Source organism: Erinaceus europaeus, chromosome 11 (genome assembly GCF_950295315.1).
Source record: "Erinaceus europaeus chromosome 11, mEriEur2.1, whole genome shotgun sequence".
Classification (NCBI taxonomy): Eukaryota; Metazoa; Chordata; class Mammalia; order Eulipotyphla; family Erinaceidae; genus Erinaceus; species Erinaceus europaeus.
The window spans coordinates 95,294,312-95,309,972 of record NC_080172.1 but is presented as its reverse complement, the minus strand read 5'-3'; the positions used below and the strand labels follow the sequence as shown (position 1 = coordinate 95,309,972).

Below are 15,661 nucleotides of genomic sequence, written 5' to 3'. Positions count from 1 at the left end.
CTAAGTATTTGATAGTTTCTGGTCTAATATCCAGGTCCTTGATCCATTTGGAGTTGATTTTTGTTTCTGATAAAGTGGTTCAGTTTCATTCCAGTTTTCCCAGCACCATTTATTGAAGAGAGCTTCCTTTCTCCATTTAATACTTTGGGCCCCTTTATCAAAGATTAGATGTCCTTAAGTGTGGGGGTTTAGTTCTGGGCTTTCAATCCTATTCCACTGGTCTATCTGCCTATTTTTGTTCCAGTACCAGGCTGTTTCGATGATGATGGCCATATAATATAATTTGAAATCTTGGAGTGTGATGCCTCCATTTCTGTTTTTTTAAATTATCTATTTATTCCCTTTTGTTGCTCTTATTTTTTATTGTTGTAGTTATTGTTGTTGATATTGATGTTATTGTTGTTGGATAGGACAGAGAGAAATGGAGAGAGGAGGGGAAGACAGAGAGGGGGAGAGAAAGACAGACACCTGCAGACCTGCTTTACTGCCTGTGAAGCGACTCCCCTGCAGGTGGGGAGCTGGGGGCTCGAACCAAGATCCTTAGCTGGTTCTTGCACTTCGCACTGCATGTGCTTAACCCGCTGGGCTACTGCCCAACTCCCTCCATTTCTGTTTCTTTTCCTCAAGATTGTTTTGGTGATTCTAGGTGTTTTCTGGTTCCAGATAAACTATTGTAGTTTTTGTTCTAGTCCCTTAAAAGAAGCTTTGTTGAACTTTGATGGGTATTGGCGTTAAATTTGTATATGGCTCTGGGAATAATGTTCATTTTGATGATATTTATTCTTCCAATCCATGAGTATGGGATGTCTTTTCACTTGTTGGTACTATTTTCTATTTCCTTGAATAGTGACTCATAGTTTTCAGTATACAAGTCTTTCACTTCTTTGGTCAGGTTTATTCCTAGGTATTTTATTGATTTTGCTGCAACACAGAATGAAAGTGATTTCTGGGTTACTCTTCTTTGGATTTCATGTTTGCATAAAGAAATGCCACTGATTTTTATACATTGATTTTGTAGCCTGACACCTTGCTATATTGCCTAATAACTTCCAGTAGTTTTCTGGATTCCTTAGGTTTTTCTATGTATATTATCATATCTTCTTCAAATAGTGAGAGCTTGAATTCTTCCCTTCTAATCTGTTTTCCTTTGATTCCTTTCTCTTGCCTGATGACTATGGCAAGAACTTCCAATACTATGTTGAAGAGTAATGGTGATTATGGACAGCCCTATCTAGTCCCTGATCTGAGGGTAAACACTTTCAGCTTCTGTCCATTGAGTATGATGTTGGCTGTAGGTTTGCTATATATGGACTCCATTATCTTGAGGAATTTCCTGTCTATTCCCACTGTTTGTGGTGTTTTGAGCATGAATAGGTGTTGGATTTTGTCAAAGGATTTTTCTATTGAGAAAATCATGTGGTTTTTGGTTTTGCTTTTATTGATGTGGTGAATGACATTGATTGACTTACATGTGTTGAACTCCTTGCATCCCTGGGATAAATCCCACTTGGTCATGATAAACAATCTTTTTGCTATACTGCTGTATCTGGTTGGCCAGGATCTTGTTTAATATTTTGCTATCTATGTTCATCAGAGATATTGGTCTGTAGTTTTCCTTTTTGTTGTGTCCCTATCTGCTTTTGATATCAGGGTTATGTTGACTTCCTAGAAGGTGGAAGGGAGTGGTCCTGTTTCTTTGATCTTGTGGAAGAGCCTTAGAAGTATAGGTATTAACTGTTACTTGAATGTTTTGTAGAATTCGTTTGTGAAGCCCTCTAGTCCAGTACTTTTGTTGTTGGGGAAGACTCTTAATAACCGTCTCAATTTATTTGTCTGTGATTGGCGCATTTAGGTTTTGTAGTTCTTCTTGGTTCAGTTTTGGAAGGGCATATGTTTCTAGGAATTCTTCCACTTCTTTTCTTTTTTTTCTTAATTCTTCCGTTTCTTCCAGATTCTTTAGCTTGGTGGCATATAGTTCTTCATGGAACTTTCCCATGATTTTCTGGATTTCTGTGGTGTTAGTTGTGATATCTCCTCTATTGTTTACAATTCTATTTATTTGAGTCTTCTCCCTTTTTTTTTTTTTTTTAGTGAGTCTGACTACAGTTTTGTCAGTCTTGTTTAATTTTTCAAAGAACCAACATTTGGCTTCATTGATCTTCTGTATGGTTCTCTTATTTTCATTGTTGTGTATTTCTGCTCTAATTTTAGTGATATCCGTCATTCTGGTTGCCTTAGGGTTCCTTTGTTCCTCTTCCTCTAGTCCTTAAGGCTTGCAGTAAGTTTGTTTATTTGAGCTTTTTCTTGTTCTCTAGTGTGTGATTGTATGGCTATGAGTTCCCTGCTCAGTACTGCTTTAGCTGTGTCCCAAATATTTTGATAGCTTGTGTCTTCATTTTCATTTATTTCCAGGAACATTTGAATTTCTTGTTTGATTGCCTCTCTGACCCAGCAGTTATTAAGCATCATGATGAGTTTCCAAATTCCATGACTTTTAGTAATTTTCTATTTGTTGTTGAATGTTAGCTTTACTCCACTGTGGTCTGAGAAGATACTTGGGATGATTTCAATGCTCTTGAATTTGTTGATACTATCTTTGTGGCCTAACATATGGTCTGGCATTGAGGATGTGCTGTGTAGATTCGAAAAGAATGTGTATTCCAGTTTTTTTGGGTGAGGACTCTGAAAATGTTCAGGAGGTCTTATCTGTCCATCTCTTCATTTAATTCTGTTTCTTTGTTGATTCTCTGCTTTGTTGATCTGTGTAATTGTGAGAGTGGGGTGTTGAAGTCTCCCACTATGATTGTATTACTATTGACGTATTTTTGTAGTTCTTTCAGTAGGTGCTTGATGTATTTAAATGGGCCCTCACTGGGTGCATAGATGTTAATAATTATTAAATCTTCTTGGTTGCTTGATCCTCTAATCATTATGTAATGGCCTTGCCTATCTTTTATTACTTTATTTAATTTAAACTCTGTGGTGTCAGAGATGAGAATGGCTGTTCCTGTCTTTTTTTGTGGTCCATTAACCTGTATGATAGTTTTCCATCCTTTCACTTTAGGTCTGTGTTTGTCTTGTTAGGTCAGGTGGGATTCTTGCATGCAGCATATGGTTGTGTTTTTGTTTTTTTTTTTCCATCCTGCCACTCTGTACCTTTTAATGGGTTGGTTGAAGCCATTGATATCTATTGATATTATGGATTTAATGTATTGTAGTGCCATTATTCAACAATTTTTTATTTGCTCTGAGATATGGCAAGTATTATGATGATGTTCTTGTTTATAAGAGGTCTTTTAGAACCTCTTTCAGGACAGGCTTGGTAATGGTTGCATCCTTTAACTATTGCCTGTCTAAGAAGGTTTTGATCCCTTCATCTAGTTTGAATGAAAGTCTAGCAGGATATATTATCCTTGGGTGAAACCCTTTTCCATTGAGGGCTTAATAGATATCATGCCATTTTCTTCTGGCTTTTAGAGTTTGAGTGGAGAAGTCTGCTGATAGTCTTTTGGGTTTTCCCCTGCATGTGACTTTTTGTTTTTCTCTTTCAGCCTTTAGGATCTGTTCTTTATCCTTGCGTCTTTTCATTGTAACTATGATCTATTTTGATTTCTTCTGGTCTGGGTTGATTCTGTTTGGGACTCTCTGGGCCTCTTGAATCTTAATGCCCTTTCTGTTGTTTAGGTCTGGGAAGTTTTCTTTTATTATTTCCTCTAGAATGTTTACTTCCCCTTCTTTTGTTTTTTTCCTCTGGTAGGGCAATTATGTAACATTCATGTTACTTCTTTTGAGATCATCCCTTATGTCTCTGTTGTTATTTTCAGTGTCTCTCAATCTCTTTTTGAGCTCTTTTACCACTTTCCTAGTTTTCTCTAGTTCATCCTCTGTCTGGCTAATTCTATTTTCTGCTTCTGTTAATCTGCTTTCCCTTCCCTCAGCTTCTTTCTTCAGTTCAGTTATAGTATTAGCTCAAAGGAGGTCTTGAAACTTTACATCAGGCTCAACCTGGCGCTGTTGACTGGCTACGGAAGAAGGGCAAACGCTAGAAGAAGATTACCTTGTTCTGCTAATTGGCCTTTTAGCTCAGCTATTTCAGCTTTCAGTTGTCTAATTACCTCAAGGTAGCTAGTATTTTCCTTGAAGGTCTCATCTGTTGTTTCCCTAATTCTGGTAGCTCTTTCCTCCATAGTTGTCTTCATTTCTGTGATTATTGGGTTTATTATTGCTTGCATACTTTTCTTATCTATGGTTACTTCTGACTGATTTGGAGTTTCTTCTGGGCTCCTGTCCTGATTCATTGTGGTAGCAGTTTTATTTGTTCTTGATTTAACCTTTTTTTTTTTTTTTTTTTCCCTCCAGGGTTATTGCTGGGCTTGGTGCCTGCACCATGAATCCACTGCTCCTGGGCCATTTTTTTCCCCCTTTTTGTTGTAGACTTGTTGTGGTTATTATTATTGCCATTGTTGATGTTGTTCGTTGTTGGATAGGACAGAGAGAAATGGATAGAGGAGGGGAAGACAGAGAGGGGGAGAGAAAGATAGACACCTGCAGACCTGCTTCACCACCTGTGAAGCAACTCCCCTGCAGGTGGGGAGCCAGGGGCTCGAACTGGGATCCCTATGCCAGTCCCTGTGCTTTGCGCCACATGCGCTTAACCCACTGCACCACCGCCCGACCCCCCGATTTAACCATTTTTTAAACTGATGTGGCTTTTATCTTTCTGCTCTGTCATTCTTTAGTTGTTGTATTTTGAGTACAAGCCACGCTATACTAAAGCCATTTCACAAATGTAGTCAGAAACCTCAGAATTACAGCAAAAGCAAAACAGCACTACCAGTCCAAGAAATAACAGCAACCAAAACCAAAAGAAAAAGAGAGAGAAAGGAAAAAAAAAAAAGAGCAAGAATAAACAATTATGCAAATCTACTCTCCACTGTAAATTCTAGGGATAGGAAGAAGAGAAAAGGAAGTAGAAAACAGACAGAGTCCACTCTGAGTCAGATTTCTTCCACAAAAGAATTCCCATATGAATATCAGTGAATTCAGAAAGCAAAAGAAGGAATAAAAGAAAAAGAAAAAAGGTTTTTTTTTTTTTTTTTTTCAATTAGCTAGGAGGATAGAAAAAGGAAACTGGAGGGAAGTTAAAGAGAAATAAGTTCCTCTCACAATGGATAGGACACCCACTCACTTATTAATTGAAAAAACAGTTAATTTTGGTCAACCTTAAGAAGGAGGAATGAAAAGGGACACGTGTATATAATAGTAAAATAAAATAGAGTAAAAAAACCCTAACAGTAAGTCTGCTGCTTGGATTGCTCTGGATTGACTGCTGGTAGCCTGAGAAAAGACAGCCAATTATAAGAAGTATCCAAAAAAAAAAAAACCACTTCCAGGAAGACTTTCCTAGACAGGGCTGAGGCTCTGATTAATTGGGTATTTTGTCTCTCAAATAGAGCTCCAGCCACCTAAAATAAAAAAGAGGAGACAAACAAAAAGAAAAAGGCTTGGACTAATACCCATGGTGAGCCAGGAATCTTGGTAAAGAAAATAGCTCAGCAGGAAACCTGCTAAGATAAACTGCCCAGCACCTGGGGGCTGTTTCTGGGTTGAGAGGAGGGGTGAGTTCAGAAATAATCAAGCCAAAAAGATTTTCTTTTGTTCACCCTTTTGGCCTCTGTTTGCCAACCCAAGAGTGGGTTATAGGACTCTTTTTTTGGTGTCACCCTGACCACCCTTGTTCATCCTCCGACAGACAGCCTAGTATCCAACCCTATCCAGAGAATCCCAGGTTTAAAGCTGCTTCTGTTTGGAGCCTATGCCAGCTGTTGTTTCCTAGTTGCCATCTTGGCTCTGCCTTGGCAGAGGGATTATTTTTTTTAATTTATTTTAAAAAGGTGACATTAACAAAACCATAGGATAAGAGGGGTACAACTCCACACAATTCCCACTACCAGAACTCCGTATCCCATCTCCTCCCCTTTCCTATTCTTTATCCCTCTGGGAATATGAACCCAAGGTCATTGTGGTATGCAGAAGGTGGAAGGTCTGGCTTCTGTAATTGCTTCCCTGCTGAACATGGTGGTTGACTGGACGATTCATACTCCCAGTCTGCCTCTCTCTTTCCCTAGTAGGGTGGGGCTCTGGGGAAGTGGAGCTCCATGACACATTGGTGGGGTCGGACAGAGGGATTTTTAATGATTGCAACTTCTGACTCAGCTCTAGTGTACAACAGGAACGTGCTTTGCAAATGTTTGAAAATGAAAGATAGTACTAGAAAATAATATTCTTAGTATCTCAATAACATAGATTTCTTTGATATGAATGGTGATAAGATACTGATTGTGTAGCAACTGCAGGATGTTCAAGGAAAGCTTGAAAAGGAAGAGAAGGACCTACTTGGTGAGTGGAGTTTCTGAAGTGGATTGCACTCTGTCACTGACAACTGTATAATGCTAAAAATAATCACTTTTCAGTTCAGTATAGAAAATACCACCCAGGGGGCTGGATGGTGGCATAGCCATTTAAGTGCACATAGTACTAAGTGTGAGGACCCACTCAAGGTCTGGGTGCGAGCCCAGACCTCCCCACCTGTGGGACAGGGGGGCTGCTCCATAAGCAGTGAAGTAGGTCCGCAGGTATCTTATCTTTCTCTCTCCTTCTCCATCTCCCCCTCCTCTCTCAATTTTTCTCTGTCCTATCCAATAAAAAAAGGGGGGGAAGTGACCCCATGGTGCCAGCATCTAACCCCAGTGATAATCCTGGAGGCAAAAAAAAGTACCTCTCAGAATCAATTACAGAAGCCAGACCTTCCTTCCACCTTCTGCACCCCATAAAGAATTTTGCTCCATACTCCCAGAGGGATAAAGAATTGGGGAGATTCCAATGGAGGGGATGGAATATGGAACTCTGATGGTAGGAACTATATGAAACTACCCTCTATGTTATAATCTTCTTCCCTACATCTTACAATCTTTATTAAGTCACTAATAAAAAATTAAAGAAAAGAAAGTACTTTCAAAATACTACAATCTTAACAGTGGTAGCTATGAATTTAAAATATAGCAAAATAAGTTAACTAGGAAGGAGAATAGGTTAAGAAGAGGAAGGGGGGTTCATCCATGTATATTTTTAAAGTGATATGGTGATTAGTTATTTACAATTAATAGCAGATTATCCCCAAACTTGTAAATATTAAGGTAAAATAACAGACTCTCTTAATCTGATATTTTACATGTTCAGGAATCAGGAACAACATAACTGTAGTTCTGAGGTCCTTAGGTAGCAATCAAAACATAGGTTACAGGGGCCAATGCAGTGGCTCAGTGAAAATATACATGATTTGCATGCAAGGAGCCTTCAGTTCAGTCTTCAGAACTGCATAATTTGTTTAGTTGTTAGTGGGTATGGTGTGCAGATAGCTTTCACAGGGAGATAAACTGTACCCCTGGGACCAGGTCATGGCACACTTGGCTCAGTGCACACATTACCTTGTGCAAGGCCCTGGTATCAAGCCCTGGTCCCCACCTGCAGGGAGGAAACTTCACAAGCAGTGAAGCAGTGGTACAGGTGTTTTTCTTTCTCCCTCTCAACTCTTCTCTATCCTATCAAATGGAAAAAAAAAAATTTAAAAAAAAGGTGGAGGTAGCATAGTGGTTTTGAAAAGAGACTCTCATGCCTGAGGCTCCAAAGTTCAAGGCTCAATTCCCTGCACTACCATAAACCAGAGCTGAGTAGTGCTGTGTTCCCCACTGTCAGACTAGCTTCGCTGGCCAGAGACAGACAACCAGGGACTCACGGCTGGGAAGCAGTATCTCTTTATTCATGTAGAATGCAGCACAATCTAAGCCATCTAAACTATCTAAACTAACTATAATCACAATGCTGTCCTTATATATATATACTTGCCAAGTAGGGTGAAACATGTGACGTAGGATGTGACGTAGAGAGGGTGGAGCGAAAAGAGATTGGTGAAAATCAGGCTGTGACAAGGAGAGGGGGAGGAGCAAAAAGACATCGTGAACCAATGGGGATTAAACCAATGCCCTGCAGGCATGTGGGTGCTTAGTTAAGTAGGATTAGAGACAGAGGCTTTAAGCCAGGGGAGCTGGCATACTACCCAACACCCCACCTACAGCAGGGGAAGCTTCACAATCAGTGAAGCCATGCTGCAAGTCCCTCTCTCTCTTATCTATGTATCTCCTCCTCCTCTTCTCTCAAATTCTGTCTCTATACAAAAATAACATAATAAACAATAAATATAAATTACTTAAAAAGCAAGAAAAGATAAATATTAGAAATAAAGTAAGTTAAAAAATGAAACTGTACTTATATGTCAACAGTGGTCCTGTAAACTGATATTTACTTAATAAAATGATGTGGTAATATATGTATATATATTAGTGATTTATTTGTTTGTTTATCCATTAACTCATTTATTCATTTAATGAAAGAAAGATTGAGAACCAGAGCATCATCCTGGCATATATTGTGCTGGGTATTGAACCCAAGACCTTATGATCTACCATGGCACCACCTCTGAGAGAGGTCAAATATATAAATATTCCCCAAAACCAATGACTTTCACTTGGAGCAGTACCACTGCTTAGGAGTTCCCCCCCCCCCCCGAAAAACTGAGTTGCTTTTTCTGTCATAATGCTTGAGGACGAGAGGGTAACATTGACATTTAATGGATAGGAATCAGAGAAGATGTCTTGCAGTGCTTGGAATAATTAGCCCCCAAATTGTCCCATTTCCTGTCTGATTTTTCCAAGTCCCACTCATATAGATAACAGTTTTAAAATATTTCAGTCTACTACTTCTGTTTTAAAATTTAAAAAGTTCAATATGGTTATGCAAATAGACTCTAATGTCTGAGGCTCTGTGGTCCCAGATTCAACTCCCCACACCACAAGTCAGAGCTGAGTGGTGCTCTGGTAAAAATAATAAAAATAATAATAATAATAATAATAATAATAATAATTAAATGTTATTTTTTAGCATGCCTTTATTAAATACCAGGGGAATCTAAAGGAAACTTGTATTTCTGTGGTTAGACATCACTAAAATTTGTTCATCTAAGAAACTCAAATCAATCGCAACACTACTTTTCATACTTGAATATCCTGTAAAATATAGCTGTGTTTTCCTGCAATTACAGCTGTTTCCTTCAGTACTTCTTTTGGTAGGTTCAAGAACCTAGTTCATCCTATGGTTCAGTTTAGTCACACATGAGCATTTGTATATTGATATGCCTACTATTTAACTGTTGTTTTTTTTTCATTTTTGCTCTTAGACTTCACACCTGTGTGATTCTACCACTCTAGGTAGACTTTTTTTTTAAATTGCAGGTAGAGAAAGAGGTACTTTCCAGAGAAGTAGAGAGGGGAAAATAGACAGAAGAAAAGACACCATAGCCCTTCTTCTTCTAGCATTTGCCCTTCTTCCGTAGCCAGTCAACAGCGTCAGGTTGAGCCTGATGTAAAGTTTCAAGACCTCCTTTGAATCTGGAGAGGTGGCAGTCGTTGACTATGTGGGTCATAGTCTGTCTGTAGCCACAGGGGCAGTTCGGGTCGTCTCTGGCTCCCCAGCGATGGAACATAGCGGCGCACCGGCCATGGCCTGTTCGATAGTGATTGAGGAGGGCCCAATCATAACATGCTAGGTCAAAGCCGGGTTGACACTTGCAGGGGTCTGTGATGAGGTGTTTGTTCTTTACCTCAGCTGACTGCCAACTCTGTTTCCAAGAGTCTGGAACAGAGAAGTTCAGTGTAGGCGTAGGGGACCAGATTGGGTGACGAGACGTCAAGCGTTGGACAGGGTGGGCGAAGATATCCGCGTATATTGGCAGGTCCGGTCGAGCATAGACGTGGGAAATGAACTTAGATGATGCCGCATCCCGACGAATATCTGGCGGGGCGATGTTGCTAAGAACTGGCAGCCATGGAACCGGGGTGGAACGGATGGTTCCAGAAATTATCCTCATGGAGGAATATAATTTCGAATCGACCAAGTGGACATGGAGGCTACGGAACCATACTGGGGCACAGTATTCGGCAGTGGAATAGCATAATGCCAGAGAGGATGATCGTAGTGTGGAAGCGCTCGCGCCCCATGAGGAGCTGGCCAGTCTTGCAATGATGTTATTCCTGGCACCCACCTTTGCTGCAGTTTTTATGAGATGTTTGTGAAATGACAGAGTGCGATCGAAAGTAACGCCAAGATAGACTGGCTGGGCTTCATGCCGGATTCTCGTATCGTCAAGCTGCACATTAAACTCATGCGAGGCCGAGGCATGGTATAGATGGAAAACAGATGATACCGTTTTTGCAGTGCTAGGGATTAGTCGCCATTTTTTACAGTAATCAAATATCAGAGACATGTCTTTTGTGTTTCCTCGAGGATGTCAAACTTGGATGCCTGAGTTGCACAGCAGATAAAATCACCCCAGAACTCATTCTTAACCTGGGTCCCGCGGCAAAGAAGTGGCTCGCTTCATTCCTGTCCCACATCTTGGAATCTGAGTCTATGCCCAAAGTTTGGCGTCGTACGAAGATAATAGCGGTTCTGAAACCAAAGAAAGACCCAACACTGGCCGCCAGCTATAGACCAATTTTTCTCCTCTCCGTGTGTTACAAACTCCTTGAGAGGCTGCTTCTGTCACGTATTTCTCATCTTACAGAGAAATTCCTATCACCTGCCCAAGCTGGTTTCCGCCCAGGAAGATCTACCATAGCCCTACTCCACCATCACTGAAGCTTTCCTTGTTGCCCCCTTGTGATGTGGAATGAGGGGAGGGATTGAATCCTGGTCCTTGTAGATGATACAGCTCTATTTAGTGAGCTCTCTCTAAATCCCTCTTCTTTGTTATTTTTAATACAGTTAGGGTACTTTACTCATAATTTTATTGCATTTAATTTTTCCCTTTATTGGGATTAATGGTTTAGTCAACAGTTAAACACAGTAATTTGTACATGTATAATGTTTCTCAGTTTTCCACATAACAATTCAACCCCCATTGGGTCCTCCTCTGCCATCATGTTGCAGAACCAGAGCCCTTCTCCCTGCCCCAGAGTCTTTTATTTTGGTGCAATACACCAACTCCAGTCCATAAACTTGTGTTTATGAGGGAGATCATGCATATTCATCTTTTTGTTTCTGACATCTCACTTAACGTGAGTCCTTCAAGCTTCATCAAAGATGAGGTGAAGAAGGTGAATTCACTATTTTTAATAGCTGAGTAGTATTCTACTGTGTATATATGTCACAACTTACTCAGCCACTCATCTGTTATTGGACACCTGGGTTGTTTCTAGGTTTAGGCTATTACAAATTGTGCTGCTATGTACATAGGTATACACAAATCTTTTTGGATGAGTGTGTTTGGTTCCTTAGGATATATCCCCAAGAAAGGAATTGCAGGGTCATAGGGTAGGTCCACTTCTAGCCTTCTGAGAGTTCTCTAGATTGCTCTCCACAGGGGTTGGACTAATTTACATTCCCACCAACAGTACAGGAGAAAGTTTCCTTGTCCCCACAACTTCTCCAGCATCTGTTGCTGCTACTGTTTCTGATGTCTGACATTGCATTTTAAAAAAAGATTTGTTTTATTGATTTTATGTGAGGCAGAGTTTCAGATAAGAAAATTTAGAGCCACACTGTAGCACTTAATCCTTGCAGTACCAGGGGTTAGACTAGGAGCTCCAGCTTGCAAGCCTTCTACTCTTCCATTTTACCTATCTTCAGCTCTATACCAGATGCTTTATTGGTTTTGTAGAGGAATTATGTATGCATGTACATAATTATGTATCTCAAGATTACAAAAGAAACTATTTCTTATAGCAATGTGGTGGATGTGATGGTCTGGATAAAGACCGATTTGTGATGTTATGACACTACATAATTACATTGTATAAGAGACTTAGGATTTGCGGGGGAAACAGGCTAGAACAAACAGGTCTGTCTAGGATAAACTTAATGTAAGCTACATGAGTAATGTCAAATTTTCTACTGTCAGAATTTGAGAGAGTGAAAATAAAGAGGTGAATCTGATTTTAAGATATTTATTAACTATGTTATTATTTCAAATATAATCAATATGAAATTATTGAGATGTTTATGTTGTTATTAGTTTACATTTTTCTTTGATATCTGGTGAGTATTTTGCACTGATAACGGCACTCAGCTCAAATAATGCACATTGATGTTCTCAGTCGGCACATGTAGTTAATGGCTGCAATATCTGTCAGCCATGTGGTAGCTAACAGCATAGTTCTTCCAGTGCCATGAATATAAAAATTCTTAGAAAGGGATTAAAATGTGAAAACCTCTTCATTAACAGACAGAATGGTTATTGCTCATATTCCTTTTATCCTCCTCCCACCTTGCCACATTTCCCCAGTGAAGTTGTAGGTAGATGTGGAATTGAGGAATATAAAGAAAATTGGGTACTGAGGTGACTTGGTTACACTTAAACTGGTCCTTGCAGTTTACAGCTTTCAGCTCAAAGACTTGATATTCCGTCTCAAACACAGCCATCTGCAATGCAACTTCAGTGCCAGAGGCTGTGTAGAGAGGTGTAGCAGCAGCTTAGTAAACTCAGCCACCTGTCACAATTCAGTAGAACTGGAAAGTCAAGAGAATTTCTTCCTTGCACTTCCATCATAACCCCCTTTCTCCCCAGTCAGCTATTCTCCCTCTCCTGCCAAGTACAAAGCTTTTCTTTTTAAATTGACAAAGGTTCCAAAACTACCTGTATCACCTTCTTTCCTACCACCAACATATGGCTGATCCTTATTTATCTGATATCCCTGTTGTTTGCCCCTGTTAGCAAGATCATTGCTTATCTATCATTGAGCAGACAGTGTTATAATCACAATAGTCTAGTGGTTAAAGTAGGTACCCTAGCATGCAACACACCAAAGAATAAGCCCTGTTTATACCACTTAAAAGCCATGTGATCTGGGGATAAAAATTAAACTCTCGAGCTGCAGTTATCTAAAAAAAAAAAAATCACATAGGATTACTGTGATTTTCCATTTACAGTCATTGTGCAACTCAAATGAAACTCAGCACAGTACTTGATACACTGTGAGCAGTTAAAAAAATGGAAGCTTTTGCACACTATATTATACAACATAAATATTATACTATGTGGTATTATATTGTACCTTCAGTCTGTAATATGTCTTCTACTCCTGGACACTTTATTAAGTCTGAATCAGTTTTCAGTCTTTCTCAGGGTCCACCTCTTGTCTGAGTAAGTCTTCTACAGACTTTTCTCTCCTTTTTGTATTTCTTGAGAATTTGAACATGAACTATATGGATATTTGTTTCTAATATGGGACACGGTGACACCGAGTAAATTCTCTAATTTATTGATGATGAAGAAGAGAGAAAATCCTAACAGATGCTGTTGGTGCCCCCACCTCACGTCTGCTCAATCCTTCTGAGTTTGCTATCAGCTATGGCTACTGACAGACCTATTCTACATGAAGAAGTATGGTTCTTCAGAAGTTCCCTGCCGGACCCTACTGCCCACAACATCCCAGTTATTAACAAACTCTTTATTGCATTTGATCTCTCCCCTGCTTACTGTCCTTACTCCTACTAAAGTTTCTTAGAATAACCCTTCAAATTGACTGACTTTGAGTCTTTGTCTCAGAGTTTGGTTTTAAGGAAGCCCAAATAAAAAAGGAAGTAATATCACCACAATCAGTATTGTATGCTGAGTGTAATGGTAAGCCTTATACTTTCATATTCTCTTTTCCTTCTTTTTCCTCCTTAAATCACCTTATTGGGAGGTTAATGGTTCACAGTACAGTTGCTGACCCATGGGTACAGTTGCTCATCTCTTCATGGTAGGTGTCTGCAAAACACTGGCACCTCCAAAAGGGTCCTTTTCCGCCATCATGCATCATGCCCCTTCTCTATCCTTTCTCTTCTCTCCTTCCTCAGAGTCTTTTGCTTTGGTGCAATCCAGAATACCCAGTCCAAATTTTACTTTGTGTGTTCCCTTTCCACTTTTGTCCCTTACATTACACCTGTGAGTGAGATCATGCCAGCTTATAAACTAGAAAACCAGCCAAGTCTCCATGCAGTTAAGTGACTTGTTTAGGGTCACAAATATATTTAGTAAACCTAGCAATCCAAATGTTTCATGTTTTTGGTAAGTGCCCATTAATGAATTCATAATTGCATAGAAAGGAACAAGACATTTCAGAGCAGGCTTAAAGAAAGCATTGCAGAAAATAGGTAAAAGTATAGGTCTAGCCAAAAGGTGACAAATTAAGAAATAAAAACAGAAGGGAAGGGCAGGGTAGATAGCATTAATGGTTATACAAAGAGAATCCCATGCCTGAGGGTTCAAAATCTGAGGTTCAACCCTCCATACCGCCATAAGCCAGAGTTCAACAGTGTTCTGGTAAATTAACAGACAAACAAACAAATAAATACAGAATGTAATGAAATAATATCTAGAGACATTACACATTGAATCTTAGATGCCATTTAATTATTGTATTTACAGTTGATTCTTTTTATTCTGGGAAATAAAAAAGATATGTAGCTACCTGAGTGAGTTGGAGTTTGTTATAAGAAGGCATTAGGAGATGAAACTGATTTGGCCTCTATGACACTGGAGCAAAATGCACAGAGGAGACATTTCTGGGTGCTTAGTGTGCTAAAAAGACAAGCTTGAATAGATGAGAAAAATTATTGAGAAAAGAATTCTCTTCCATATTAAAATTGCGATTCAGAATTGAATTTTTTTATCTTTCCAAGTCACACAAGCTATGTGGGACTGGATTATAACTTAAGTTGACAAGTCCAGTAAATATGGGCTGGGAGATAACTGGGCAAATGTAAAAAGGTGCAAAGAACAAAGAGATATATTTTCCATATGCAGAAGTGAGCACTAGATGACCAATGTCAGTATATTCCTGGATTTTTAGGAATGATATTAATCACATTGGAGAAGTAAGAATATTCGGCTAGGGGAGTCAGGCTGTAGCACAGCGGGTTAAGTGCAAGGACCGGCTTAAGGATCCTGGTTCAAGCCCCTGGCTCCCCACCTGCAGGGGAGTCGCTTCACAAGCGGTGAAGCAGGTCTGCAGGTGTCTATCTTTCTCTCCCCCATTCTGTCTTTCTCCCCCTCTCTGTCTTCCCCATCCCATTTCTCTCTGTCCTATACAACAACGACATCAATAACAAAGCAACAATCACTACAACAATAAAACAACAAGGGCAACAAAATAAAATAAATATTTTTTAAAAAGAATATTTGGCTAGAATTAAGGACTGTTTTACCAAATGTTAGCTAATTATTGTAACTTGGTATGGTTCTATAACTGTCACATTAATAATAGCTGGAAAAATAACATGAATTTGTATAAATCAGTTCCTTCAGAGAAAATAGAATGGTCTTGGTTATTCATGATGTATGAGATCACTTGATATTTATAATAAGCTTTCGAGACTATCAGGCAAAATTTATTATTCAGTCTTTATTTTGTGTTGCCCATGAAGTTGCTACTATGTGCTTCTAGCATGTCATGTAAAATCATGAAGAACTAGTCTGTTTGAAGTGGGAATTATACTTTTATTTCCTTAAATCCTTTAATGGTTTTCAATTAAATGCAACCCACAAGAATTACATCACGATGTT

At 39.3% G+C, this 15,661-nt stretch overlaps 1 protein-coding gene and 1 long non-coding RNA gene across 2 annotated transcripts in view; one reads left to right on the top strand and one right to left on the bottom strand.

Annotated features, from left to right (window-relative positions):
* LOC132541431 (uncharacterized) overlaps positions 1 to 15,661 on the bottom strand; it is a 610,114-nt gene that overhangs the window by 333,032 nt on the left and 261,421 nt on the right. The gene's annotated exons all lie outside the window — the stretch shown is intronic.
* Positions 1 to 15,661, top strand: part of SLC44A5 (solute carrier family 44 member 5) — a 182,515-nt gene that overhangs the window by 96,889 nt on the left and 69,965 nt on the right. The gene's annotated exons all lie outside the window — the stretch shown is intronic.